The sequence below is a fragment of the Ranitomeya imitator genome, chromosome 5 (genome assembly GCF_032444005.1).
Source record: "Ranitomeya imitator isolate aRanImi1 chromosome 5, aRanImi1.pri, whole genome shotgun sequence".
NCBI classification, from domain to species: Eukaryota; Metazoa; Chordata; class Amphibia; order Anura; family Dendrobatidae; genus Ranitomeya; species Ranitomeya imitator.
Window position 1 is genome coordinate 55,191,115 of NC_091286.1, and position 27,239 is coordinate 55,218,353.

The following is a 27,239-nucleotide window of genomic DNA, read 5'->3' on the forward strand; positions in this document are numbered from 1 at the left end:
TCCAGGGAGTTTAGCATCACAATTTCTTCGTTCAGGTTTAGTTTCCTCTGTTTGATAATTAAAATGTACAGTTTTTTTGTAAATGTGTTAGAGAACAGCAGGATAACTGGGAACATTATTACACGATTATCCCAGGAGCTGGGATATTATACCAGGAAGGGGCCCAGGATTGGAGACATTCTGTATATTATTTGAAGTGGCTCAGGATACAGACATTACACCACAATGGGGGATATTTTTACTGGAGGGGGCCCAGATGGGTAACATTATGCCAAGAAGGGGCCCAGGACATTATTATTGGAAGGGGACAGGATAGGAACATTATTACAGGAAGGGGCTCAGGATGTGGGAGATTATAGCAGAAAGGGGGCCAGGATGTTGGACATTATTACCAGAATGGGCCCAAGATGGGGAAATTTAGTATAGGATGGAGGACATTAATATATTATGGGGGAAGCAGCACATACAAGAGCTTCTCACTAACACTATTGTCAACATTAACAGAAATAAACACTTGAAATAGATCACTCTGTTTGTAATGACTCTATATAATATGTGAGATTCACTTTTTCTATTGAAGAACTGAAATAAATTAAACTTTTTGATAATATTCTAATTTAGTGAGAGACACTTGTATGTCTTTATACACCGTGTTCCAAATTATTATGCAAATTGGATTTAAGTGTCATAAAGATTTAATTGTTTTGTTTTTCAAATAAACTCATGGATGTTATTGTGTCTCAGGGCTCAATGGTTCACTGAAATCAATCTTAAACACATGTGATAATTAGTTTTCCAGGTGATCCTAATTAAAGGAAAACTAATTAAAAATGATATTCCACATTATTAAGCAGGCCACAGTTTTCAAGTAACATGGGAAAGAAAAAGGATCTCTCTGCTGCCAAAAAGCATCAAATAGCGCAGTGTCTTGGTCAAGGGATGAAAACATTAGATACTTCATGAAAACGTAAGAGTGATCATCATACTGTGAAGAGATTTGTGACTGAAACAGAGCACAGAAAGAGTTCATGCAGATAAAGGCAGAATGAGGAAGGTTTCTGTCAGACAAATTTATTGAATTAAGAGAGCAGCTGCCAAAATACCATTACAAAGCAGCAAACAAATATTTGAAGCTGCTGGTACCTCTGGAGTCCCTTGAACCTCAAGTTGTAGGATCCTTCAAAGGCTTGCTATGGTGCATAAACCTACTATTCGGCCACCCCTAAACAGTGTTCACAAGCAGAAACAGTTGCAGTGGGCCCAGACATACATGAAGACTAATTTTCAGTCTTGTTTACTGATGAGTGTCGAGCAGCCCTGGATGGTCCAGATGGATGGAGTAGTGGATGGTTGGTGGATGGCCACCATGTCCCAACAAGGCTGCGACGTCAGCAAGGAGGTGGAGGAGTCATGTTTTGGGCCGGAATCATGGGGAAACAGCTGGTGGGGCCCTTTAAGGTTCCTGAAGGTGTGAAAATGAAATGACCTCTGCAAAGTATATAAAGTTGTTATATCAGTTGTTTTTACCTATTTAAATTGTTCTTGTTTGTTTTTTTGCAAAAAGTAGACACTTTGTAAATTTTTCTAATAAACCTAGATTGCAATTATATTTCTGTCCTATTATAGTATCGTTGCATTTTTATGTATTTGTTTATGCGCAACTGTTAAAGCAAGTCTATCAGCAGATTTCTCCCTGCCACACCAGACAGAATTTGGGTCAAGGAAAACCCATCCGCGTACCATAGTAGTTCTGCCATAAACGCCTAAGGTAGGAAAACATCTTTAAAGGAATCAGGTGTCAATAGTATACTGGTAGCAGGTGGAAATTTAGAGTTCACAGTATATCAAGTAAAAAAATATTAACAATATTAGAATAAATACAGATACCAATAATAGAATAGAGACGCGTCATGCAACTCTGAAAAGCCAAACATTTTTTTGACACTTTTGAATGTGTTGAAAAATGTAGCTTCCTATGTCATGTAGCCCACGGGTCATGTTTTCTTTTGAACATATCTGCCCCGCTATGTCTCCAGAATTGTATTTGTTAGGTTTGCTAGGTAAAGCTGAAATGTGTTTGGGCAGTTGCATAGGAACAGATGACCTAGACGCAGGTGAGTACAATGCCATTAACCTCACTGACAATAGCATCATTGCCTATTATTGTGACAAAACGTTGGACTTGATCACGGATTTATTGTTGTCAGTGCAGTTCACTGACTGGCCACCCATCTCCTGACCCCAAGTGTGATTGCCTCATAGAAATATATGAAGCTTTCACATTCGCGGTCAGGAGACATATGGCCAATCTCTGCACTGAGATCTGAGATTGGATCGGTGATCACAAACATCTGAAGGAGCTCTAACAAATTGTAACACCACTGCCTGCATCCATGCATGGCTTCCAACCTCCACCATTAGGGGCGGACACTGACAGCTTGGCACTCCTGTTCAAGAAAAGAGTCTGGGCCCCCTTCCTTTTATGTATACAGTATATACATCCAGGCACTTATCGCTGACGTCTCATCTGATTAGAGACGCTTTCTCCTGTTTGTTCTCCATCTGGTCAGACCTTCATGTCGACATCTCCACGCCACAACTCGTCTTGCCACGATGATCTTCGCAGTCCTGAAAATAGCAAGGTCACCCACATCTGTCTTTCCCCTGACTACAGATACGTACCCTATCATTAATATATTATTAGCCACGCACCATGAAAGATATAAAGTGGTATGTAGCACTGTGTCCCCCATTAACTATAACCTCTAACTCCCAATAAAATAAACTATTCAGTCTGTGACTCTCCTCAATTACCTGTAAGGCTATGTGCACATGGAAAATATGCAAGGTTTTACAGTACAGGAAAAGTGAATGAGATCCCTGAAGTCTCATGCACACGCTGCTTATTTTTTGCTTGCAGATTTACTGCTGATTAAAATCTGCATAATGTAAATTCTTGCAGCGTATTTCACCCGTACTAATGGGAGAATATACGTAAAGCATGGGAAAAATGTGGAAAAAAATTAATGTACTTTACTCAACTTTCTTCCTGCCAACACATTACGACATGTAGCAGAATTTTCTCCTGCTAATCCTGAACGTGTGCACATAGCCTTAGTCCCTGTCCTGTGTCCCCATTATTCATTATAAGTCCTTGATGGCATCATCATTAATTTAGAAAGTAGGAGAAGACGTCATCAGGTACTGAGCTTCCTCCGCCACCTCCCAATTCATTACAGTCCCTGACGTTTTCTCCCACCTTTCAGTTCATTATAGAGTGTCCTATGCACCTTCTCCCCCACCAACCCCATAATTGCCCTTTCCACCACCTCTGTCATTGCCGTCTCCCCCACCACCCCCATCATTGCCCTTTCCACCACCTCCATCATTGCCTTCTCCCCCACCACCCCCATCATTGCCCTCTCCATCACCGCATCATTGTCCTCTTCACCAGCTACACACACCACTCAGCTCTCTGCACGTTCCCCTGCAGTTGCACACACACAGCACCACTCACCCCTCCGCACGTTCCCTGCAGCCGCAGCATCTTCATTGCAGGCAGCTTTCTCTCTGAGACAGCTGCATGCTGAATGCTGACATCATCCAGCTGCACTGCTGTGTCAGACAGGAAGCACCTGCAGGAAGCAGAACAGATTCCTGCACCTCCGCTCCACTGCCATTTTCTCCTGAAGGTAGCGATGCTGCATGCATCACACCCTGCCTGCCGCACATGAGGGCAATCTGGCCAGGGGCCCCCCAGAAACCTCATGACCGGAGAAACAGGTAAGATTGCCCTTAGTGTTAGCTGCCCTGCAGGGGCCTCCCTCCACCTCTGCACATGCGGTATGTCCACCCCTGTGACCACCATGCAGGGACACCAATGTAACCACCCCAGGCAGTGCAGTGAGCTCCTGGTCCTCTGCTTGCTGTGCATGCTTAAGGCACCCACACGTGCACTTCCTGATTCTTAAAGAGACTGTGCGTGCATTCCTAATGTGTCCCCAGCCTATTGTTGGGAAGCACTTTGTACTTAAGGCACCTCCACCTGTTCGGTGGTGCCTGAGCAACATTCTCTTTCAGTGTGCTTGTACAACTGTTGAGTTGCCAGGTCCTTTCCTGTTCCTGCAACACTGGGGGCTGAATACCCAGGCCTGAACCTTGTATCTGTACCTGTATCTGTTCTTTATTGTTTCTGCCACCCCATGGGGCTGAATACCCAGGCCTGAGTCCTGAATGTGTATCTGATCTTTCCTGTTTCTGTCACCATGAGGCTGAATACCCAGACCTGAATCCTGAATCTGTACCTGTGTCTGTCCTTGTCTGAATTAAGACCAATCCCTCAACCTGTTTATATTTAGCCTGAATGTTTTCCTAAATTACCTGTGTCTGAACCTGTACCTTTCTCTAAAACCTGCACTGACCGAAACAGTTCCTATCTCTACAACCTCCAGTGTCTGAACAAGTACCTATCTCTGTTCTGTTGTCTCTGTGCAACATTAGTGATTAGTGTGTGCACTTGCTACATCATTGTAGTATCCTGTGTGATCTTGGCCCTGTCTGTCCTGTGTGTACCTGTCCTTGTATTTGTCTTGTGTGTACTTGGAGCTGTGCGTACTTGTCCTTGTGATTGTTCTGTGCCAACCTTACCTTGTCTGTTCCATGTGAACTAAGTCGTATCTCTCTAGTGGTATCCTGCAACTTGTCCGCATCTGCGGTTCCCTGCTTGTCCGCACCTTCGGTTCTCTTACTGTCCGCACATGCAGTTCCTTGTCTGTTCAGTCTGAATTGGGACCTACCTGGTATTCCAGTCCTATACCTGCCCGCTTGTATATAAGTTATGCCCGCCATCACCATCATATCTCGTTGAGGGTCAGCTGCCATGTGACCAAGGTCAGTCCTGGTGTACAATCTGGTCATGCCTCCCTGGGCTCTCCTCGGATCATGAGGTCAGTCTTGGGGAGGCACTTAGTCCAGGCTTTCCTTGGTCCACAGCACAGTGGAACCATGATCCATGCACGCGCTAAAGAGTCCGAGCGCGAGTGTAACATGAATACACAATAATCAGTTTCTTAGTGCCCCTTAAAGGGAACCTGTCATATTGATTGTACTATCTGAGCAGGAGAAGCTGAGCAGAATGATATTTAGGTTTGTAGGCAAAGATTTAATATTACTTGTATTTTATTAAATTGAAATCCCTGTTGACTGTATACGAGTCCAGTGGGCGGTCCAACTATGTGATTGACAGATTTCTTTCATGCACAGTCATATTGGGAAGACTATCAATCAATAGTAGCACCGCTGGACTCATATATACAGTCACCAGGGATTTAAGTTAATAAAATACAAGTTATACTGAATCTTTTTCCATAAAAAATGGGACAGGTTCCTTTTAAAGAGTAAGGGCTCTTTCAGATATTGGATCACAATGGCCGTGCATCTCCCGACCTCTAGCATGACAGAATCATTGATATATATGAGGCTGCCACACTCGGGGTCAGGAGACGTGGGGCCAGTCCGTACATCGCAATCTGAGATCAAACCGATAATCACAGAAGTCTGAAAGAGCGCTTGCTGTCAGTTTATCTTTCATAAATCAAAAGTACAACTAATGATAAACTTTTTAATATATTTAATTATATATATATAAACTGCTTCATTCTACTCTTGGACAGATATTTCATTCAATTTACTGGTTCAGTTAATACAGATTTTCTCATTACTGAGATAGGAGATGCCCAAAGGCGGACATATCATTGGTGCAACCTGTACAGCTGCACAGAGGCTCGAGAGGTAAGGGAAAGACTGGAACGGGCCCATATACTGTGACTGCACAGGGGCCCTCTTCTCTCTGTGCCACCACTGGAGGTGACTGTTGGTGCTCATAAAGTTCTATGGAGAGAGTAGTGGGAGAAACTACAGGCAGACACAGACATTTTGCTACAAGTTCTCCTAAAACCTCAGTTACACTGTATACAAGCCACCATGTATTTGGAATTAGTTTCGTCTTCTGACTTTGTAATTAGATTTTGATAATGAAATCATGAAAATCTCAGCTAGCCAAAACGTATCTGGAAATGGCTCGTACTGCTGGGAGCGCACACATTATTACAGACCCTGCAGCTGTAAATTTATTACATATTGTCAGCTGCATGCAGTAATTCTGAGATTTTTCAACTTTCTTTGCGACACGGTCTTACTTCTTGTCTACAGTAAATCTGTAAAAAAAAAAAAAAGCACAACATGAACAATGTGGTTTAGCAGGATAGTGCTGTTTTTCTGGCTTTTGGTGTCTATTTACTCGTCTATTCAATTCAGTTACTTTGTTTTTTACTATTATTTGTTTTGCCACTTCCCTTATCAATGCTCCTGAGAAATTCCCTGTTGTATTGCCCATTTTTATCTCCACGTAGGATCACATTTTCTAAAGGTACTGTCACACTAGACGATATCGCTAGCGATCCGTGACGTTGCAGCGTCCTCGCTAGCGATATCGTCCAGTGTGACAGGCAGCAGCGATCAGGCCCCTGCTGGGAGATCGCTGGTCGGGGAAGAAAGTCCAGAACTTTATTTCGTCGCTGGACTCCCCGTAGACATCGCTGAATCGGCGTGTGTGACACCGATTCAGCGATGTCTTCGCTGGTAACCAGGGTAAACATCGGGTAACTAAGCGCAGGGCCGCGCTTAGTAACCCGATGTTTACCCTGGTTACCATCCTAAAAAGTAAAAAAACAAACAGTACATACTTACCTACAGCCGTCTGTCCTCCAGCGCTGTGCTCTGCTCTCCTCCTGCTCTGGCTGTGAGCGTCGGTCAGCCGGAAAGCAAAGCGGTGACCACCGCTCTGCTTTCTGGCTGCCCGGCGCTCACAGCCAGACCAGAGAAGCAGAGCGCCGAGGACAGACAGCGATAGGTAAGTATGTAGCGTTTGTTTTTTTACTTTTTAGGATGGTAACCAGGGTAAACATCGGGTTACTAAGCGCGGCCCTGCGCTTAGTTACCCGATGTTTACCCTGGTTACCGGGGACCTCGGGATCGTTGGTCGCTGGAGAGCTGTCTGTGTGACAGCTCTCCAGCGACCAAACAGCGACGCTGCAGCGATCCGGATCGTTGTCGGTATCGCTGCAGCGTCGCTATGTGTGACGGTACCTTTAGAGTAATAGGTCAAACAAAAAGCTGGTTCCATCACATTACATTGATGTTGGTTCAACACAAAGATGTGAGCAAGCTTGGGTAACTAGCTAATGTGTGCGGGTCTCCTGACTCTCCCTGGATTGCTGTTGTCAGCAAAAACATTGATTAGGCATGTTGGATTTCAACATGCCTGATCTTATTGTTCCACTTTGAAGATACATCATGCTCACTGTGCCCGGACTGCATGTGTATTGACTTGGCAGAAATAGCTGTCAAATGTATATGGGTATCAATAGCTCTCCTTTAACATTAGACATTTAACACCTTAAAGGGCTAGTGTAGCCATGATGTCACTGCTGCAGCTCTGTCCATATAGACCATGGTGGCAGCAGAGAGGCAGTGCTTGAGAAGCAGTTGGTGAGTAAAGGTAATTTTGTTATTGTTAAATTGGGCAAGTCTATGAAGCAACACATTTTAAACACCATTTTGTCTGAAGGTGAACTGGAAGTCAGAAGTTATGACATGAGCCTGTAAAAGGGTCAACTACCGGACAGTGAATGAGCCTTGAAGAGAAAGCAGTAACAGATGGGCAACCAGTGCAATGACTGGCACAGGGTGGAGGCATCAGTGTATCGGCTGGACGGAATTAAGACCCTGACTGCTACATTCAGGATAGATTTGAATGGAGAGGGTTTAGTAAGAGAGAGACTGATTTTGTAGAGAGCTGTAGTAATCAAGAGGAGAAATAATCAGAGCAATAGTAAAACATTTTGCTGAGTTAAAGGTAAGAAAATATTGAATTCTTGCAATGTTTTATGAAGCAGGTGACATGAGCGAGCGAGTGATTGGATAAATCGAGTATAGGAAATACCTGAGTCAGATATAACCCCAAGACAGTGAGTGCGCTGCTCATGCGTAATGGTAGAATCTCCCACAGAAATGGCAGTATCAGGATTAGGTAGGTTAAAACCAAAAAACAAAAAGAGAAATTCAAATTCCCCCCAAAATTCAAGAATTAACACAGCAACATGGGCAACAGTATTTGCCTGGATGCAGCAAACCCATATAAAAAAGATGGCAGCTACATAGGTGCAAAATACTGATGAGACAACCACTCACAACCTACCAATTCATGGAGAGGGTGATTGCTTAGTATTAGATTACACAAAAGCTGCTTGTATAGGGCGCTGGTCACACACATGTAGTGCACAATGTCTGGCTTACAGCCTCTTAGTGAAGCCCATACTATCAGATTAGGCGGGCTACCCAGCACTATCTAAGTGCATCCCATGAGGACAGACACCCTAGTTCACAAGGCCAACAATGATGGGCTTGGCTGCACTTAGGCCATGTTCACACAGTGCGTTTTTAACTGCGGAACCGCCGCTATTTTGCCGCTGCGGGTCCGCAGCTGTTTTCCATGCAGGGTACAGTACAATGTACCCTATGGAAAACAGGAACCGCTGTGCACATGATGCGGAAATGCACTAAAAAAGCCGCGCTGAATAGCTGCGGTAAAAAAGAAGGACCATGTCACTTCTTTGTGCGGAACTGCAGCGGTTCTGCACCCATAGACCTCCATTGTGAGGTCAAACCCGCAGTAAAAACCGCAGACGAAAAAAATATCTGCGGGTTTTCTGCGGTTTGTGGTGCAGAACCGCTGCAGCAGGAAGTGCGTGGGCGGAGTGTGGCTGTCCCCCCGTGCCCCAATCCCACCCCCCCATGCTCCGATGCCACCCCCCGTGCTCCGACGCCCCCCCCCCCTGTGCCCTCATCTCCCCCCCTTATACTTACCGGGCCTCCCGGTGTCCGTCCGGCCGTCTTCTCCCTGGGCGCCGCCATCTTCCAAAATGGGGGACGCATGCGCAGTGCGCCCGCCAAATCTGCCGGCCGGCAGATTCGTTCCAGGCACATTTTGATCACTGTGATAACCTCACAGTGATCAAAATAAAAAAAAGGTAAATGACCCTTTTTTTTATTTTGATTATAGGTAGTAACAATAATAAAATAAAGATTTTTTTTTTTTCCCCCACTACAGTTAGAACTAGGGTTAGGGTTAGGGGTAGGGGTAGGGTTAGGGTTAGGGGTAGGGTTAGGGGTAGGGTTAGGGTATTTTCAGCCATTTTAACCCTAAAAAAACTTCCTAGAAAACACACAGACTCTGCAGAGAAAACTGCATTAAAAACCGCATCCAAAAACGCACCAAAAAACGCACCTGCGTTTTCTGCCAAGAGCTGCGGTTTTTAGTGCAGAAAAAAACAGCAGAGAAATCAGGAACGTGTCAACATGGCCTGAAAGTAAGGATACATGAAAAAAAATATGTATATATAATACACAGTGGCATGTAGTTTGGACACCCCTGGTCAAAATTACCGTTATTGTAAACAGTTAAGCAAGATTAAGTTGAAATGGTCTATAAAAGGCCTAAAGTTACAGATGACACATTTCCTTTGTAGTTAGGCTATATATATATATATATATATATATATATATATATATATATATATATATATATATATATATATATATATATATATACATTTTTTACATTTTAAAAATTACAAAAAAGAAAATGGAAAGATGCAAAAGTTTGGGCACCAATAGAGATTTGTGTGCTCAGATAACTTTGCCCAAGGTTCCAGACCTTAATTAGCCTGTTAGTATTATGGCGTGCTCATGATTATCGTTAGGAAAGCTCAGGTGATGCCAATTTTTCAGCTTTATAAAAAAAACTGCCTTTTCTATCAAAAAACAGCAGCCATGGGTTCTTCTAAGCAGCTGCTTGAAAATGGTGGAGGCCACAAAGCAGGAGTTAGGAGCCTGCTAACTTCTTCTTTGACCTGTTTAAAGATAGAAAATGAACTTGGTGATGTGCAATAGGGAAGAAGATCCATGATATTAGGGGATTGGAGTGAACCTTCAGTCTAAAGCAGTGTTCCCCAACTCTGGTCCTCAAGAGCCACCAACAGGTCATGTTTTCAGGATTTACTTAGTTTTGCAAAGGTGATAATTGCATCACCTGGACAGGCAACCATTCAATCACCTGGGCAATACTAAGGAAATCCTCAAAACATGACCTGTTGGTGGCTCTTGAGGACCTGAGTTGGGAACACTGGTCTAAAGTGATAGCTCCAGAAAGTCTGCTGAGGCTGTTGGAAAAATTTGCCTAGTATGGAAACCAGTATTTGGTGAGCTGTCATGTTCTCCATACAATGGAAGTCTGTTATCAGGTCTGTTTTGGGACTGAGAAAGATTCCTTGATAGCCAGAGAATAACAATAGCAATGTCTGTTTACCCTGGAGGCCTGATGTGTAGCTTAACCCCTTAACAACCGCTGATACTGTTGTGAATTCTGTGGCTGAGTTCACTTCTGTGGTCACAAGTGGTATTGCAGTCTCTGGGCTTCCTCCCTCAGGTGTTTTGGTGAGCTCGTTGGCTGCCTTGCTATTTAGCTCCACCTGAGTCTGTCTTCCTTGCTCCTTGTCAATGTTCCAGTGTTGGATCTGAGCTACTGCATCTTTCCTTGGGCCTGCTGCTCTGCTAGATAAGTGCTTCTAGTTTGTTTTCTGTTTTTTCTGTCCAGCTTGCTATTAACTTTTGCTGGAAGCTCTGAGAAGCAAAGGGGTGCACCGCCGTGCTGTTAGTTCGGCACGGTGGGTCTTTTTGCCCCTTTGCGTGGTTTTCGTTTTAGGGTTTTTTGTAGACTGCATAGTTCTCTTTGCTATCCTCGCTCTGTCTAGAATATCGGGCCTCACTTTGCTGAATCTATTTCATTCCTACGTTTGTCTTTTCATCTTGCTAACAGTCATTATATGTGGGGGGCTGCCTATTCCTTTGGGGTATTTCTCTGAGGTAAGTCAGGCTTGTATTTCTATCTTCAGGCTAGTCAGCTCCTCAGGCAGTGCCGAGTTGCATAGGTAGTTGATAGGCGCAATCCACTGCTGCTTACAGTTGTGTGAGGATAGTTCAGGTACTGCAGTCTACAGAGATTCCACGTCTCAGAGCTCGTCCTATTGTTTTTGGTTATTGCCAGATCTCTGTATGTGCGCTGATTACTGCACGCTGTGTTGCCTGATTGCCGGCCATAACAGTACAAGGAGCCTACCAATGATTTCCAATAGAGGGAAAAAAGAAATCCTGACATCATTTTTTTTTCTTAGCTCTGTCTTCAGTCTTTTTTTTCCCCTAGACATTAGAGTGCTTCAGGACACAGCTGTGGACATGGATATTCAGGCTCTGTGCTCCTCAATGGATAATCTCGTTGTAAATGTACAAAAGATTCAAGATACTATTGATCAGAAATCGATGCCAGAACCAAGAATTCCGATTCCTGATTTGTTTTTTGGTGACAGAACTAAGTTCCTGAGCTTCAGAAATAATTGTAAGCTATTTTTGGCCTTGAAACCTCATTCTTCTGGTAATCCTATTCAACAGGTTTTGATTATTATTTCTTTTTTGCGCGGCGACCCACAGGACTGGGCGTTTTCTCTTGCACCAGGAGATTCTGCATTGAGTAATGTTGATGCATTTTTCCAGGCGCTGGGATTGCTTTACGATGAGCCTAATTCAGTGGATCAAGCTGAGAAAAATCTGCTGGCTTTATGCCAGGGTCAGGATGATGTAGAAGTATATTGCCAGAAATTTAGGAAATGGTCAGTACTCACTCTGTGGAATGAATCTGCACTAGCGGCTTTGTTCAGAAAGGGTCTCTCTGAAGCTCTTAAGGATGTAATGGTGGGATTTCCTATGCCTGCTGGTTTGAATGAGTCTATGTCCTTGGCCATTCAGATCGGTCGTCGCTTGCGCGAGCGTAAATCTGTGCACCATCTGGCGGTATTGTCTGAGAGTAAGCCTGAGCCTATGCAGTGCGACAGGACTATGACTAAAGTAGAACGGCACGAACACAGACGTCTGAACAGACTGTGTTTCTATTGTGGTGATTCTACTCATGCTATTTCTAATTGTCCTAAACGCACTAGGCGGTTCGATAGCTCTGCCGTTATTGGTACTGTACAGTCCAAATTCCTTTTGTCCATTACCTTAATGTGCTCTTTGTCATCATATTCTGTCATGGCGTTTGTGGATTCAGGCGCTGCCCTGAATCTGATGGATTTGGATTATGCTAAACGTTGTGGATTTTTCTTGGAGCCTTTGCGGTGTCCTATTCCGTTGAGAGGAATTGATGCTACACCTTTGGCCAAGAATAAGCCTCAGTACTGGGCCCAGCTGACCATGTGCATGGCTCCTGCACATCAGGAAGTTATTCGCTTTTTGGTACTGCATAATTTGCATGATGTGGTCGTGTTGGGGTTGCCATGGCTACAAACCCATAATCCAGTATTGGATTGGAACTCTATGTCGGTAACCAGCTGGGGTTGTCAGGGAGTACATGGTGATGTTCCATTTTTGTCTATTTCGTCATCCATTCCTTCTGACATCCCAGAGTTCTTGTCGGACTTTCAGGATGTATTTGAAGAGTCCAAGTCTGATGCCCTACCTCCGCATAGGAATTGTGATTGTGCTATCGATTTGATTCCTGGTAGTAAATTCCCTAAGGGTCGTTTATTTAATTTGTCCGTACCTGAACACACCGCTATGCGCAGTTATGTGAAGGAGTCCCTGGAGAAGGGACATATTCGCCCATCGTCGTCACCATTGGGAGCAGGGTTCTTTTTTGTAGCCAAGAAGGATGGTTCGCTAAGACCGTGTATTGATTACCGCCTTCTTAATAAGATCACTGTTAAGTTTCAGTATCCCTTGCCATTGATTTCTGACTTGTTTGCTCGGATTAAGGGGGCTAGTTGGTTTACTAAGATTGATCTTCGTGGTGCGTATAATCTGGTGAGAATCAGGCAGGGAGATGAATGGAAAACGGCATTTAATACGCCCGAGGGTCATTTTGAGTATCTGGTGATGCCGTTCGGACTTGCCAATGCTCCATCTGTTTTTCAGTCTTTTATGCATGACATTTTCCGTGAGTATCTGGATAAATTTTTGATTGTTTACTTGGATGACATTTTGATCTTCACAGATGATTGGGAGTCTCATGTGAAGCAAGTCAGAATGGTTTTCCAGGTACTGCGTGCTAATTCCTTGTTCGTGAAGGGATCAAAGTGTCTCTTCGGTGTGCAGAAAGTTTCATTTTTGGGGTTCATCTTTTCCCCTTCTACTATCGAGATGGATCCGGTTAAGGTTCAGGCCATCCAGGATTGGACTCAGCCGACATCTCTAAAAAGTTTGCAGAAATTCCTGGGCTTTGCTAATTTTTATCGTCGCTTCATCTGTAATTTTTCTAGCATTGCCAGACCATTGACCGATTTGACCAAGAAGGGTGCTGATTTGGTTAATTGGTCTTCTGCTGCCGTGGAAGCTTTTCAGGAGTTGAAGCGTCGTTTTTGCTGTGCCCCTGTGTTGTGTCAACCTGATGTTTCTCTTCCGTTCCAGGTCGAGGTTGATGCTTCTGAGATTGGTGCAGGGGCGGTTTTGTCACAGAGAGGTTCTGGTTGCTCAGTGTTCAAACCATGTGCTTTCTTTTCCAGGAAATTTTCTGCTGCTGAGCGTAATTATGATGTGGGCAACCGAGAGTTGCTGGCCATGAAGTGGGCATTCGAGGAGTGGCGTCATTGGCTTGAGGGTGCTAAGCATCGCGTGGTGGTTTTGACTGATCATAAGAACCTTACTTATCTTGAGTCTGTCAAGCGCTTGAATCCTAGACAGGCCCGTTGGTCGTTATTTTTTGCTCGTTTTGATTTTGTGATTTCATACCTTCCGGGCTCTAAAAATGTGAAGGCGGATGCTCTGTCTAGGAGTTTTGTGCCCGACTCTCCGGGGTTATCTGAGCCGGCGAGTATCCTCAAGGAAGGAGTCATTGTGTCTGCCATCTCCCCTGATTTGCGGAGAGTGTTGCAGAAATTTCAGGCTAATAAACCTGATCGTTGTCCGGCCGAGAAACTGTTCGTCCCTGATAGGTGGACTAGTAGAGTTATCTCTGAACTTCATTGTTCGGTGCTGGCCGGTCATCCAGGAATCTTTGGTACCAGGGAGTTGGTTGCTAGATCCTTCTGGTGGCCATCTCTGTCACGGGATGTGCGTGCTTTTGTGCAGTCCTGTGGAATTTGTGCTAGGGCTAAGCCCTGCTGTTCACGTGCCAGTGGGTTGCTTTTGCCCTTGCCGGTCCCGAAGAGGCCTTGGACACATATTTCGATGGATTTCATTTCTGACCTTCCCGTTTCTCAAAAAATGTCGGTCATTTGGGTGGTCTGTGATCGCTTTTCTAAAATGGTCCATCTGGTGCCCTTGGTTAAATTGCCTTCCTCCTCTGATTTGGTGCCTTTGTTCTTCCAGCATGTGGTTCGTTTACATGGCATTCCTGAGAATATTGTTTCTGACAGAGGTTCCCAGTTTGTCTCGAGGTTCTGGCGAGCCTTTTGTGGTAGGATGGGCATTGACCTATCTTTCTCCTCGGCCTTCCATCCTCAGACTAATGGCCAGACCGAACGAACCAATCAGACCTTGGAAACATATCTGAGATGTTTTGTTTCCGCTGACCAGGATGATTGGGTGTCATTTTTGCCGTTGGCTGAGTTCGCCCTTAATAATCGGGCCAGCTCGGCTACCTTGGTCTCTCCATTTTTCTGCAATTCTGGGTTCCATCCTCGTTTCTCTTCAGGACAGGTTGAGTCTTCGGACTGTCCTGGTGTGGATTATGTGGTGGACAGGTTGCAGCAGATCTGGACTCAGGTAGTGGACAATTTGACCTTGTCCCAGGAGAAGGCTCAGCTTTTCGCTAATCGCAGACGCCGTGTGGGACCCCGACTTCGTGTTGGGGATCTGGTTTGGTTATCTTCTCGTCATATACCTATGAAGGTTTCCTCTCCTAAATTTAAACCTCGTTTTATTGGTCCGTATAGGATTTCTGAGATTCTCAATCCGGTGTCTTTTCGACTGATCCTCCCAGACTCCTTTTCCATACATAATGTATTCCATAGGTCGTTGTTGAGGAGATACGTGGCACCTATGGTTCCATCTGTGGAGCCTCCTGCCCCTGTTTTGGTGGAGGGGGAATTGGAGTATATTGTGGAGAAGATTTTGGATTCTCGTGTCTCTAGACGGAAACTCCAGTATCTGGTCAAATGGAAGGGTTATGCTCAGGAAGATAATTCCTGGGTTTTTGCCTCTGATGTCCATGCCCCAGATCTTGTTCGTGCCTTTCATGTGGCTCATCCTGGTCGGCCTGGGGGTTCTGGTGAGGGTTCGGTGACCCCTCCTCAAGGGGGGGGTACTGTTGTGAATTCTGTGGCTGAGTTCACTTCTGTGGTCACAAGTGGTATTGCAGTCTCTGGGCTTCCTCCCTCAGGTGTTTTGGTGAGCTCGTTGGCTGCCTTGCTATTTAGCTCCACCTGAGTCTGTCTTCCTTGCTCCTTGTCAATGTTCCAGTGTTGGATCTGAGCTACTGCATCTTTCCTTGGGCCTGCTGCTCTGCTAGATAAGTGCTTCTAGTTTGTTTTCTGTTTTTTCTGTCCAGCTTGCTATTAACTTTTGCTGGAAGCTCTGAGAAGCAAAGGGGTGCACCGCCGTGCTGTTAGTTCGGCACGGTGGGTCTTTTTGCCCCTTTGCGTGGTTTTCGTTTTAGGGTTTTTTGTAGACTGCATAGTTCTCTTTGCTATCCTCGCTCTGTCTAGAATATCGGGCCTCACTTTGCTGAATCTATTTCATTCCTACGTTTGTCTTTTCATCTTGCTAACAGTCATTATATGTGGGGGGCTGCCTATTCCTTTGGGGTATTTCTCTGAGGTAAGTCAGGCTTGTATTTCTATCTTCAGGCTAGTCAGCTCCTCAGGCAGTGCCGAGTTGCATAGGTAGTTGATAGGCGCAATCCACTGCTGCTTACAGTTGTGTGAGGATAGTTCAGGTACTGCAGTCTACAGAGATTCCACGTCTCAGAGCTCGTCCTATTGTTTTTGGTTATTGCCAGATCTCTGTATGTGCGCTGATTACTGCACGCTGTGTTGCCTGATTGCCGGCCATAACATGATACGCATTAAAACAGCGGCCGCCAAAGAACCTTATTTCCTCATCGACGGCGATAACAAAATAGCGCCCATTAGAGTCCAAAAATCTCTATGGTTTCAGTTACCAGGGGTAGCTAAGACCCTGGAGAACACAATCAAGGCCAGATTTTCTAGTTCCAGATCACGTGATTATGTAAAAAAAAGCGTGTCCACCATAAACCTCTTCACCACCTTTGGAGTTTTCCATTTTTGCGTTTTAGTTTTTTAGTCCCCTTCTTCCAAGAGCCATAACTTTTGATTTTCCATCAATATGGCCATGTGAAGGCTTGTTCTTTGTGGGACGATTTGTAATTTTTAACGGAACCATTGGTTTTACCATATAGTATACTGGAAAATGGGAAAAAAATTCTAAGTATGGTGAAATTACAAAAAATGTGCAATTCCACAATTGTTTTTCTTTTTTACCATGTTCTCTAAATTTTAAAACTGTCATTATAATTCTCCAGATCATTCCGAATTTGCAGATACCAAACATGTATATATTTTTTTATTTAAGTGGTGAAAAAAAAAATCCAAAGATTTTTTTTAAAAAGCTCACGTTTTTATCGATACCATTTTGGGGTAGATACAATCTTTTGATCGCCTGTTATTGCATTTTATTGCAATGTTGTGGCGACCAAAAAACTTACCGTATGTACTCGAGTATAAGCCGACCCTAGTATAAGCCGAGACCCCTAATTTTGCCACAAAAAAACTGGGAAATCTTAATGACTCGAGTATAAGCCTAGGGTGGGAAATGCAGCAGCTACCGGTAAATGTCTAAAATAAAAATAGATACCAATAAAAGTAAAATTAATTGAGACATCAGTAGGTTAAGTGTTTTTGAATATCCATATTGAATCAGGAGCCCCATATAATGCTCCATACAGTTCGTGATGGGCCCCATAAGATGCTCCATATTAACCCCTTTCTGACCTCGGACATCCGAGGTCAGATCCCCGCTTTGATGTGGGCTCCGGCGGTGAGCCCACATCAAAGCCGCGACATGTCAGCTGTTTTGTACAGTTGACATGTGCGCGCAATAGCGGCGACTGGAATCGTGATCCACCCACCGCTATTAACTAGTTAAATGCCGCTGTCAAACGCTGACAGCGGCATTTAACTACCGCTTCCAGCTGCGCATCGCCTACCCCCGTCACATGATTGGGGGTCAGCGATGCATTAGGATAGTAACCATAGAGGTCCCTGAGACCTCTATGGTTACTGATGCCGGTTTTCTGTGAGCGCCACCCTGTGGTCGGCGTTCACAGGAAGCCTGTATTTAAGCTACATAGGAGCAATCTGATGATGGCTGCTATGTAGCAGAGCCGATCAGGCTATGCCAGCTTCTAGCTTCCTATGGAGGTTATTGAAGCATGGCAAAAGTAAGAAAAAAATGTTTTAAAAAATATGAAATAAAAAAAATATAAAAGTTTAAATCACCCCCCTTTCGCCCCATTCAAAATAAAACAATAAAAATAAAATCAAATATACACATATTTGGTATCGCTGAGTTCAGAATCGCCCGATCTGTCAATAAAAAAAAGGATTAACCTGATCGCTAATCACCGTAGCGAGAAAAAAATTGGAAACTCCAAAATTACATTTTTTTGGTTGCTGCAACACTGCATTAAAATGCAATAACGGCCGATCAAAAGAACGTATCTGCACCAAAATGGTATCATTAAAAACGTCAGCCCGGCACGCAAAATATAAGCCCTCACCAGACCCCAGATCACGAAAAATGGAGACGCTGTGGGTATCGGAAAATGAAGCAATTTTTTTTTCTAGAAAAGTTTGGAATTTTTTTTCACCACTTAGATAAAAAGTAACCTAGACATGTTTGGTGTCTATGAACTCGTACTGACCTGGAGAATCAAGAATGCAGGTCACTTTTAGCATTTAGTGAACCTAGCAAACAAGCCAAACAAAAAACACGTATGGGATTGCACTTTTTTTGCAATTTCACCGCACTTGGAATTTTTTTTCCCATTTTCTAGTACACGTCATGGCAAAACCAATAATGTCGTTCAAAAGTACAACATGTCCCGCAAAAACTAAGCCCTCACATGGCCATATTGACAGAAAAATAAAAAAGTTATGTCTCTGGGAAGAAGGGGAGCGAAAAACGAACACGGAAAAACGGAAAATCCCAAGGTCATGAAGGAGTTAAAATATGCCCCATATAATGCTGCACAAATGTTGATTATGACCCCATAAGATGCTCCATAGACATATTTGCCCCATATAATGCTGCACAAATGCTGATTGTGGCCCCATAAGATGCTCCATAGACACATTTGCCCCCATATAACGCTGCACATGGCCCCATAAGATGCTCCATAGAGATACAGTTATTTGAAAAAGTTTGGGCACCCCTATTAATCTTAATCTTAATGTTTTATAAAAATTGTTTTTTTTTGCAACAGCAAATTTAAATTTCATATATCTAATAACTGTTGGACACAGTAATGTTTCTGCCTTGAAATGAGGTTTATTGTACTAACAGAAAATGTGCAATCTGCATTCAAACAAAATTTGACAGGTGCATAAGTATGGGCACCCTTATCATTTTCTTGTTTTAAATACTCCTACCCAATTTTTACTGACTTACTAAAGCACTTTTTTTGGTTTTCTAACCTCATTAAGCTTTGAACTTCATAGCCAGGTGTATGCAATCATGAGAAAAGCTACTTAAAGTGGCCACTTGCAAGTTGTTCTCCTGTTTGAATCTCCTCTGAAGAGTGGCATTATGGGCTCCTCAAAACAACTGTCTAATGATCTGAAAACAATGATCATTCAATATAGTTGTTCAGGGGAAGGATACAAAAAGCTGTCTCAGAGATTAAACCTGTCAATTTCCACTGTGAGGAACATAGTAAGGAAATGGAAGAACACAGGTACAGTTCTTGTTAAGGCCAGAAGTGGCAGGCCAAGAAAAACATCAGAAAGGCAGAGAAGAAGAATGGTGAGATCAGTCAAGGACAATCCTCAGACCACCTCCAGAGAGCTGCAGTATCAACTTGCTGCAGATGGTGTCACTGTGCATCGGTCAACTATACAACGCACTTTGCACAAGGAGAAGCTGTATGGGAGAGTGATGCGAAAGAAGCCATTTCTGCAAGCACGCCACAAACAGAGTCGGCTGAGGTATGCAAAAGCACATTTGGAGAAGCCAATTTCTTTTTGGAAGAAGGTCCTGTGGACTGATGAAACCAAGATTGAGTTGTTTGGTCATACAAAAAGGCGTCATGCATGGCGGCCAAAAAACACAGCATTCCAAGAAAAACACTTGCTACCCACAGTAAAATTTGGTGGAGGTTCCATCATGCTTTGGGGCTATGTGGCCAATGCCGGCACCGGGAATCTTGTTAAAGTTGAGGGATGCATGGATTCCTCTCAGTATCAGCAGATTCTTGACAATAATGTTCATGAATCAGTGACAAAGTTGAAGTTACGCAGGGGATGGATCTTTCAGCAAGACAATGATCCAAAACACCGCTCCAAATCTACTCAGGCATTCATGCAGAGGAACAATTACACTGTTCTGGAATGGCCATCCCAGTCCCCAGACCTGAATATCATTGAACATCTGTGGTATCATTTGAAGAGGGCTGTCCATGCTCGGCGACCATCAAACTTAACTGAACTGGAATTGTTTTGTAAAGAGGAATGGTCAAAAATACCTTCATCCAGGAACTCATTAAAAACTACAGGAAGTGAATAGAGGCTGTTATTTTTGCAAAAGGAGGATCTACTAAATATTAATGTCACTTTTCTGGTGGGGTGCCCATACTTATGCACCTGTCAAATTTAGTTTGAATGCAGATTGCACATTTTCTGTTAGTACAATAAACCTCATTTCAAGGCAGAAACATTACTGTGTCCAACAGTTATTAGATATATGAAACTGAAATAGCTTTTGCAAAAAAAACAAACAATTTTTATAAAACATTAAGCTTAAGATTAATAGGGGTGCCCAAACTTTTTCATATAACTGTATTTGCCCCCATATAATGCTGCACATGGCCCCATAAGATGCTCCAGAAAAATATTTGCCCCATATGCTGTTGCAGCGATAAAAAAAACAAAAAACACATACTCACCTCTCGTCGCTCAGGCCCCCGGCACTTGCTATATTCACCTGTCCCACGTTCCACCACCGAGCGCCGCTGTGTCTTCCGCGTCCTCTGCTCTGAAGTTCAGGCAGAGGGCAGCACGCACACTAATCGTGTCATCGCGCCCTCTGACCTGAGCGTCACTGCAGAGGGCGTGGAGGACAGAGCGGCGTTGACGGTGGAACGTGGGACAGGTGAATATGTCCCCGTTATACTCACCTGCTTGTTATATTTTGAATGGAGCAAAAGGGGGGTTATTATTATTATTATTATTATTATATAGCACCATTATTATATAACACCATTGATTCCATTGTGCTGTACATGAGAAGGGGTCATATCAAAATACAATTATCACTTCCAGTAGACAAACTAACAAAGGTAGACTGCTGCAAAGGGAAGAGGACCCTGCCCTTGCGGGCTTACATTCTACAGGATGATAGGGAAGGAGACAGTAGTTTAAGGTTGCAGTAGCTCCGATGATGTTGAGGTGGCAGCGTGGTCATTGCAAGTTGTAAGCTTTCTTGATGAGATGGGTTTTTAGGTTCCATCTGAAGGATCCGAATGTGGTTGATAGTCGGACGTGTTGGGGCACAGAATTCCAGAGGATGGGGGATATTCAGGAGAAGTCTTGTAGGCGATTGGGTGAGGAGCGAATAAGTGTAGAGGAGTGAAGGAGGTCTTGGGAGGACTGGAGATTATGTGAGGGAAGATATTGGAAGATTAGTTCGGAGATATACGGAGGAGAAATGTTGGATGGTTTTGTAGGTCAGTGTTAGTAGTTTGAAGTGGATGCCGGGGAAATTGGGAGTCAGTGAAGGGATTTGCAAAATGGTGAAGCAGGAGTGTAGCGAGGAGAGAGATTAATTAATCGGGCAGCAGCATTATGGACAGACTGGAGGGGTGCGAAAGTGTTAGAGGGTAGGCCACAGAGAAGGATGTTGCAGTAGTCGAGGCGGGAGATGATTAGGGCATGCACAAGCATTTCGGTAGAGTGAGGGCTGAGGAAAGGATGGATTCTGGAAATATTTTTGAGCTGGAGGCGACAGGAGGTGGCGAGAGCTTGGATGTGTGGTTTGAAGGACAAGGCAGAGTCAAGCGTTACTCTGAAGCATCGGATTTCCAGTACAGGGGAAAGTGTGATTTCATTTTCTTGTGATAGATAGATCAGGTAGGGAAGATATGTGAGATGGAGGAAAGATAATTAGTTCACATTTGTCCACATTGAGCTTGAAAAGGCGAAAGGAGAAGGAGGATATGGCTGATAGACATTCTGGGATTCTGGACAGCAGAGAGATGACATGTGGGCCAGAGAGGTAGATCATCGGCATGTAGATGGTACTGGAAGCCATAGGACGTTATGAGTTGTCCCAGGCCAAGAGTACTGACGGAGAAGAGTAGGGGTCCTAGGACAGAGCCTTGAGGGACACCAACAGAGAGAGGGCGAGATGAGAAGGTGGTGTGGGAGTTGGAAACGCTAAATGTGCGGTTAGTAAGATATGAGGAGATCCCGTATAGGGCAAGGTCTTTGACGCCTTTGAAAGAGAGGATATTTCTTTACCCTTTTCATTATTGTCCCCACAATTAAGTGAATATTATTTATTACCTTATGACAATGGAGCCTGTAAATGGGTGGACTTTATTAGGCAGCAAGTAAATAATCCGTTCTTGAAGTTAATGTATCAACTTCTTTAAATGCCAAGTGCTTTAGTGGAGTTTGATAGAAAACCGCCGAAAAGTTGTGTTTTGTGGATTGTTCTTGGTATACAGGATTAGTATCCACCGAAGAGGTAAAAGAAGGACAGTTAGTCAACTAGTGACAGGGTCATGGGCTCTCAATGTTCATCCATGAGTGTGAAAGGCGAAGGCTAGTCTGTCTGTGCCGATACCACAGAGGAGCTACTGTCGTAGGCCTGTGCATTGTAGTGTGGTGTGTATGGCGCTGTATAGGCGTAGACTGGTCAGGGTGTCCATACTGACCCTCGTTAAGCCCCAAAAGTACTGAACTATGAAGCAATGTTCATCCTTTGAAAATGGTCTGATGAGATCACATTTTCTTTTCCATCATGTGGACAGTCAAGTATGTGTACTTCACCTGTCTGCGGAAGACATAGCACCAACATGAGAAGACAAGTTGTCGGACACAGAGTGATACTCTGGACAATGTTCTGCTGGGAAGCTTTCGATTGTTTTGTATCATTATTTGGCTGCACTCTCTACCATCGAGGGATTGTTTTCATTGCACTGCCCGACTTTAATGCCCATTAAAGAGTATTTAGAGCGTATCATGAATACAATGTGTGTTGCACTAAATACTTTTCTTTTCTACTGTGGTTTATACAGCTGTCGTCCTACTAGCTAAGGAATATGACAAATAGTTCAACATTTTGACTTGGCCTTCAAGTTTCTAGATACAACTGCGATCGATCATCTGCAGGATATGCCGCAAAAACATGTCAGATCCGCGGCGGTCACGCCCTGTAATGTAGAGAAGTTGCTGCTCAAGTCATAGTGCATCAGACGTTTCATGCACTTCTCCATTCTGCAGAAATGAGTCCAGTTCTATAATTAAAGTCAATGTATCTTTTATTTATACATCACCATCATGAATATGAAGCTGCCTGAGAGATTTGGCTGCTAAAATTAGATCACCATCTATTCCTTCGAAGCATGACTAAGGGGATATTGCAGGCAGTGTGACTTTTACTATTGAGGCTACAATGTTACTCAGGGCACAAGTGAAATGTTTGCAATTCAGATTCACGACATATTAACCTGTAGGTTATCTGCATTCACAATCCACAATTTCCTAATATAATGTGCGCACCAGTTTACACACAACCTTCATACATCATCACCCTTACATCATGGGCTATAGGAAAGGCCTCTCATCCACTGATGGCTAGAACAGCATTGCAATATTGAGTTAAATTGCAGTTCTCCTATAAAGTCCAGTCCAAACTGGGCTGAGCTTCATAGGAGAACCAACCTGGCATGAACGGAGGACTTCACCAGATCATCAGCTACTATGGTAACCCATTGGCACCCCGCAAAGTGCTATTGGTAATGGGAGCTGTGGCACGCAAGCCACCAGCAACTTAGTCATTTACATGTCTCTGTCTATGACTAACAATGGCATTTACATGGTTAAAAAAGCAGCAAACAGAGCTAGCTCCGGCCTCTGCTACTGTTGAAGGGAGATCCTGGCTGTGTAACACAGCTGGCTTCTGTCAGCTATGGTGTGCACTCAGTTCCTGAGCTCGACCCAGAAACCCGCCATGACCTTATGATGTAATTTTACGTGATGTAGTCACAAAGGGTTTAAGGGAAGAAGATGTTATCTCAAATCCTGAATCATAGAGGTAGTCCATAAGGGTGTTGTAGGGCTCCTAGAAAAGGGGCTCTTCCTATGTAAGCTGCATCTCTTACATGGGAAGCAGTACAGGGATAAAAAAAAGACCCTACATTACTAAAAAATAAGAACATAGAGAATAAATCAAAGATATGGTGGTGTACGATCCGGCACCAGGTCTTACCATGCCAGGTGATGGCATGATGAAAATGTTAAATGGAGAGGTAACCGAGTATATGTGTGTACGTTCCATACAACTTTATGAAAGATAAGGAAACAGTAGAACATGTAGGGTCTTTGGTGTTCCTGTTGCTATTTCTTCTTGGCCATTCCTCAATACAATTGCTCCCCTTCACATCTGCAATCATGGTCCTCTACTCTACTTATTGATGAGGGTTCGGTGGTCAGAACCACACTGATTTATACTACATGGCCTATTATGTATCACTCCTACAGTATAGCAGCTTGGTGGGCATTGCATTCTAAGATAATGATTATTAATAAAATACTATCCCCTCTAGTGGCATAAAAGCCTCTGTAATTCTGGAAAGGCTTTCCACAAGATTTGGAGCATGTCTGGTATGTTGACAGTTGGCATTATCCACTGTAGTTTGTAGCATTCTCTGGGCATCTGCCAAATCCAGATTCCTCTATAAGACTACATCGTTCATCACTCCACAGAATACATTTCCACAGCTCCAGAGTCCAGTGATCGAGTTCTTAACACTCCTGCAGTTGACGATTGGAATAGCTTATGGTGAGCTTAGGCTTGCATGCACGCTCTCGACCATAAAAAAAAAAAATGTCATTAAGTTCTCGACGCTCCATTCATGCTCAATAGAGCGGAGGTCAATCATATGTACTACAGCTCCATTCCATTAATGGAAGCACCGGAAATTGCCGACTCGCCTAGCACAGTGCTCAACTATTAGACTGACTGGAGAGTCAAGGTGGGTGATCAACCTCCGATCCATTGAGCCACATCTCTTCTGAGCCCTGGTTCTTGGAATTTTTTGGGACCACGGTGGTCGGACGCCAGCCATCAGAAAGTTATTCCAATCTTGGGGATAGGGTGATATCTTTCAAGTTTGAGAACACCCCTTATAGTAATGTGCAGGGGATAGTTATGCTTCAAACTATGGTAGGATACCACTTGGTGACTTGATGTTCCTATTGTCAGACAATTCCAATTTCCATTGTTAGAACTTACACTTGACTATGGCAGTCACTCACTTCATCTTCCTATACTTTGTGCCTTATAACATAAGATGAATCGCCTATCTTAATGGCTATAATACCTCTTTAACAGAAGAAGATTAGAGTATTAGAGCATAAGATTTACTAAAAATTCTTACCTGTATATATCAGAGAGGAAATATTCTTTACATACTGGAAAACACAAGGCATTTGCCAGTTGACTTTGCTGGCTGGCACATATTACTATGCATTTTTTCACATTATCCAACATTTATCCCACCAACTATTTGCTCACAACCAGACAGGGGTATTCATTACGCCTGATATATTAACTTTTCCTGCTTTTGACCATAATGTCAAATAGTCTTACCAGGGCAGAAAATGTACAGAACATTAGCCGTCTGACGTGCCAACATTTCCTTAATGTTCCTGGATGTCTTAAACCCATAAATAATCTATGTTGCGGGAGCTTGGCATCACTGAGCCTGACTTTACTGAGATCTTGATATATCTTTGCATTTATCCCATTTTATCTAAATAATAAAAGGCTGTACCGGGAGGATTTCCAGTGCATCTTAAAACACTTAAGGCATGAGTGAGCATGGAGGTGAGAGAGAACCGTGGAGAGGCCCGAGGACAGGCACTGATAGACATAGATGAGACGTGCATAGAGAATCACAGGGTGTAAAAGTCAAGGGAGAAGATAAAAGCTGAGGCCTGGCAGATGAAATATCACCGACCACTCCAGTCAAGAATGAAGAAAACTGTCCCTGGCTCAGTAGATTTAGAGAAGGGTCTTGTCAAGGGTCATTCAAGGCAAAACAGCCTGAACCTCTTATACTTAAAGGGGCTAAAGCTTCAGTTTCTAACTCCTCAAATTATAACTAGGCCTCCTCAGGTCTGTCACAGGTGTAAATGTACATCTTTTCAATAAAATTCAGATCTGGAGGCAAAAAGATAAAGTACTGATCTTGTTTGCAGAGATTTTTTTGAACATCTTGCCAATAAAACTAGTGTCACACATCCATGTATTACCATACAAGATAAACTGATCGATTGACGAGACTACATTTCTAGCGTAATTTATGCCACCAAAGTGGTGTAAATTTTAATGAATTAGAATTAGCCATGCTTATCCCACTTCGGCGGGGCTGGCGACCATTTGAAGGTTTTTTCCATGACTGGTGAGAACACTTTCGTGAATCAGGGCTTTACTGACCATCTTAAAGTAGGGAACATTTTATTTTATTAAAAGTTTAAATTTTCATTACAGTTCGACAGCATTATAAAGTGAACAGAAAAGATGTACATATCCAGTCACAGAAAAAAACACAAATATTGAGCTTGGATTAAGTTGGTATACATGCAGCACATAAACGCATGTTCACATTGGCCATAAAGCATACAAAACCTACAAGAAGTAAAATAAACATAAACCCCGCTGTAACTAAATAAGTAAAAAAGCAAGAGCGGATTTAAACATGAGGTTCTTAGTAATACTGATTTTTGATCAAAAATATCCAGTCACAGGTAAAACAGGGAGGAGTAACATGCCTATAAATAAGCCCAACAGGCACAGCATGGGGTAACAGGACAAAGCAGAAAAGAAGCATACCATAGTTAAGTGCACAGAGGTTAATAACCTTTCCCTTAGTATGTGTGCGGCATCACACAACAAAAGTATGAAATTACTGAGATCTCAGACAGTGCGGATGATATAAAGGTCAACAGGAACACTGAAAATAAGAGCTAAGATATTAAAAAAAACATATAAAAATGGGAGTGGCAGGTACATGAGAAGTCCGTCAGCACCAAATCTCCAGAGCAAGCAGGTCAACTGACAGGTTCTTCTCAACAGTGGCGGACATACCACCTGGGCAGTCTTTTCGGTAGCACAGGCGTGCATGAGGGAAGGAGACCCATTCAGGAACCTAATTAATTGTAGAGCGCTGTAGATACAAAATCAGAATTGCTGATATAGCAATGTGTTGGTAGCAGGGTTATTGCAGACTAAGCATTTTTGAATAGGGGGGTTTTCAGGTTATGTTTGAAGGTCAGGGAGAGTCTTATCGGATGTGGTAGCAAGTTCCAAAGTATGGAGGAAGTGCAGGAGAAATTTTGGAAATGGTGGTGGTGGAGGCGAGAGGACAACATAGAAGAAGTTCTTGTGAGGACAGGAAATGATGTATAAGTAGGTGGTGAGAAATTAGTTCAGATATTTATGAAGGGGATAGGTTATGGATGACCTTATAAAAGTCATTTTTATATTTTAAACTGAATTCTGTGGGCAGTGAGGAGCCGGAGGTGGGATTGGATGAGGCAGAATGTAGTTAGTGATGGTTGAGCACCAAAGTGGCTCGAATGATTGATAGTCACGCTGAACACCTCGCA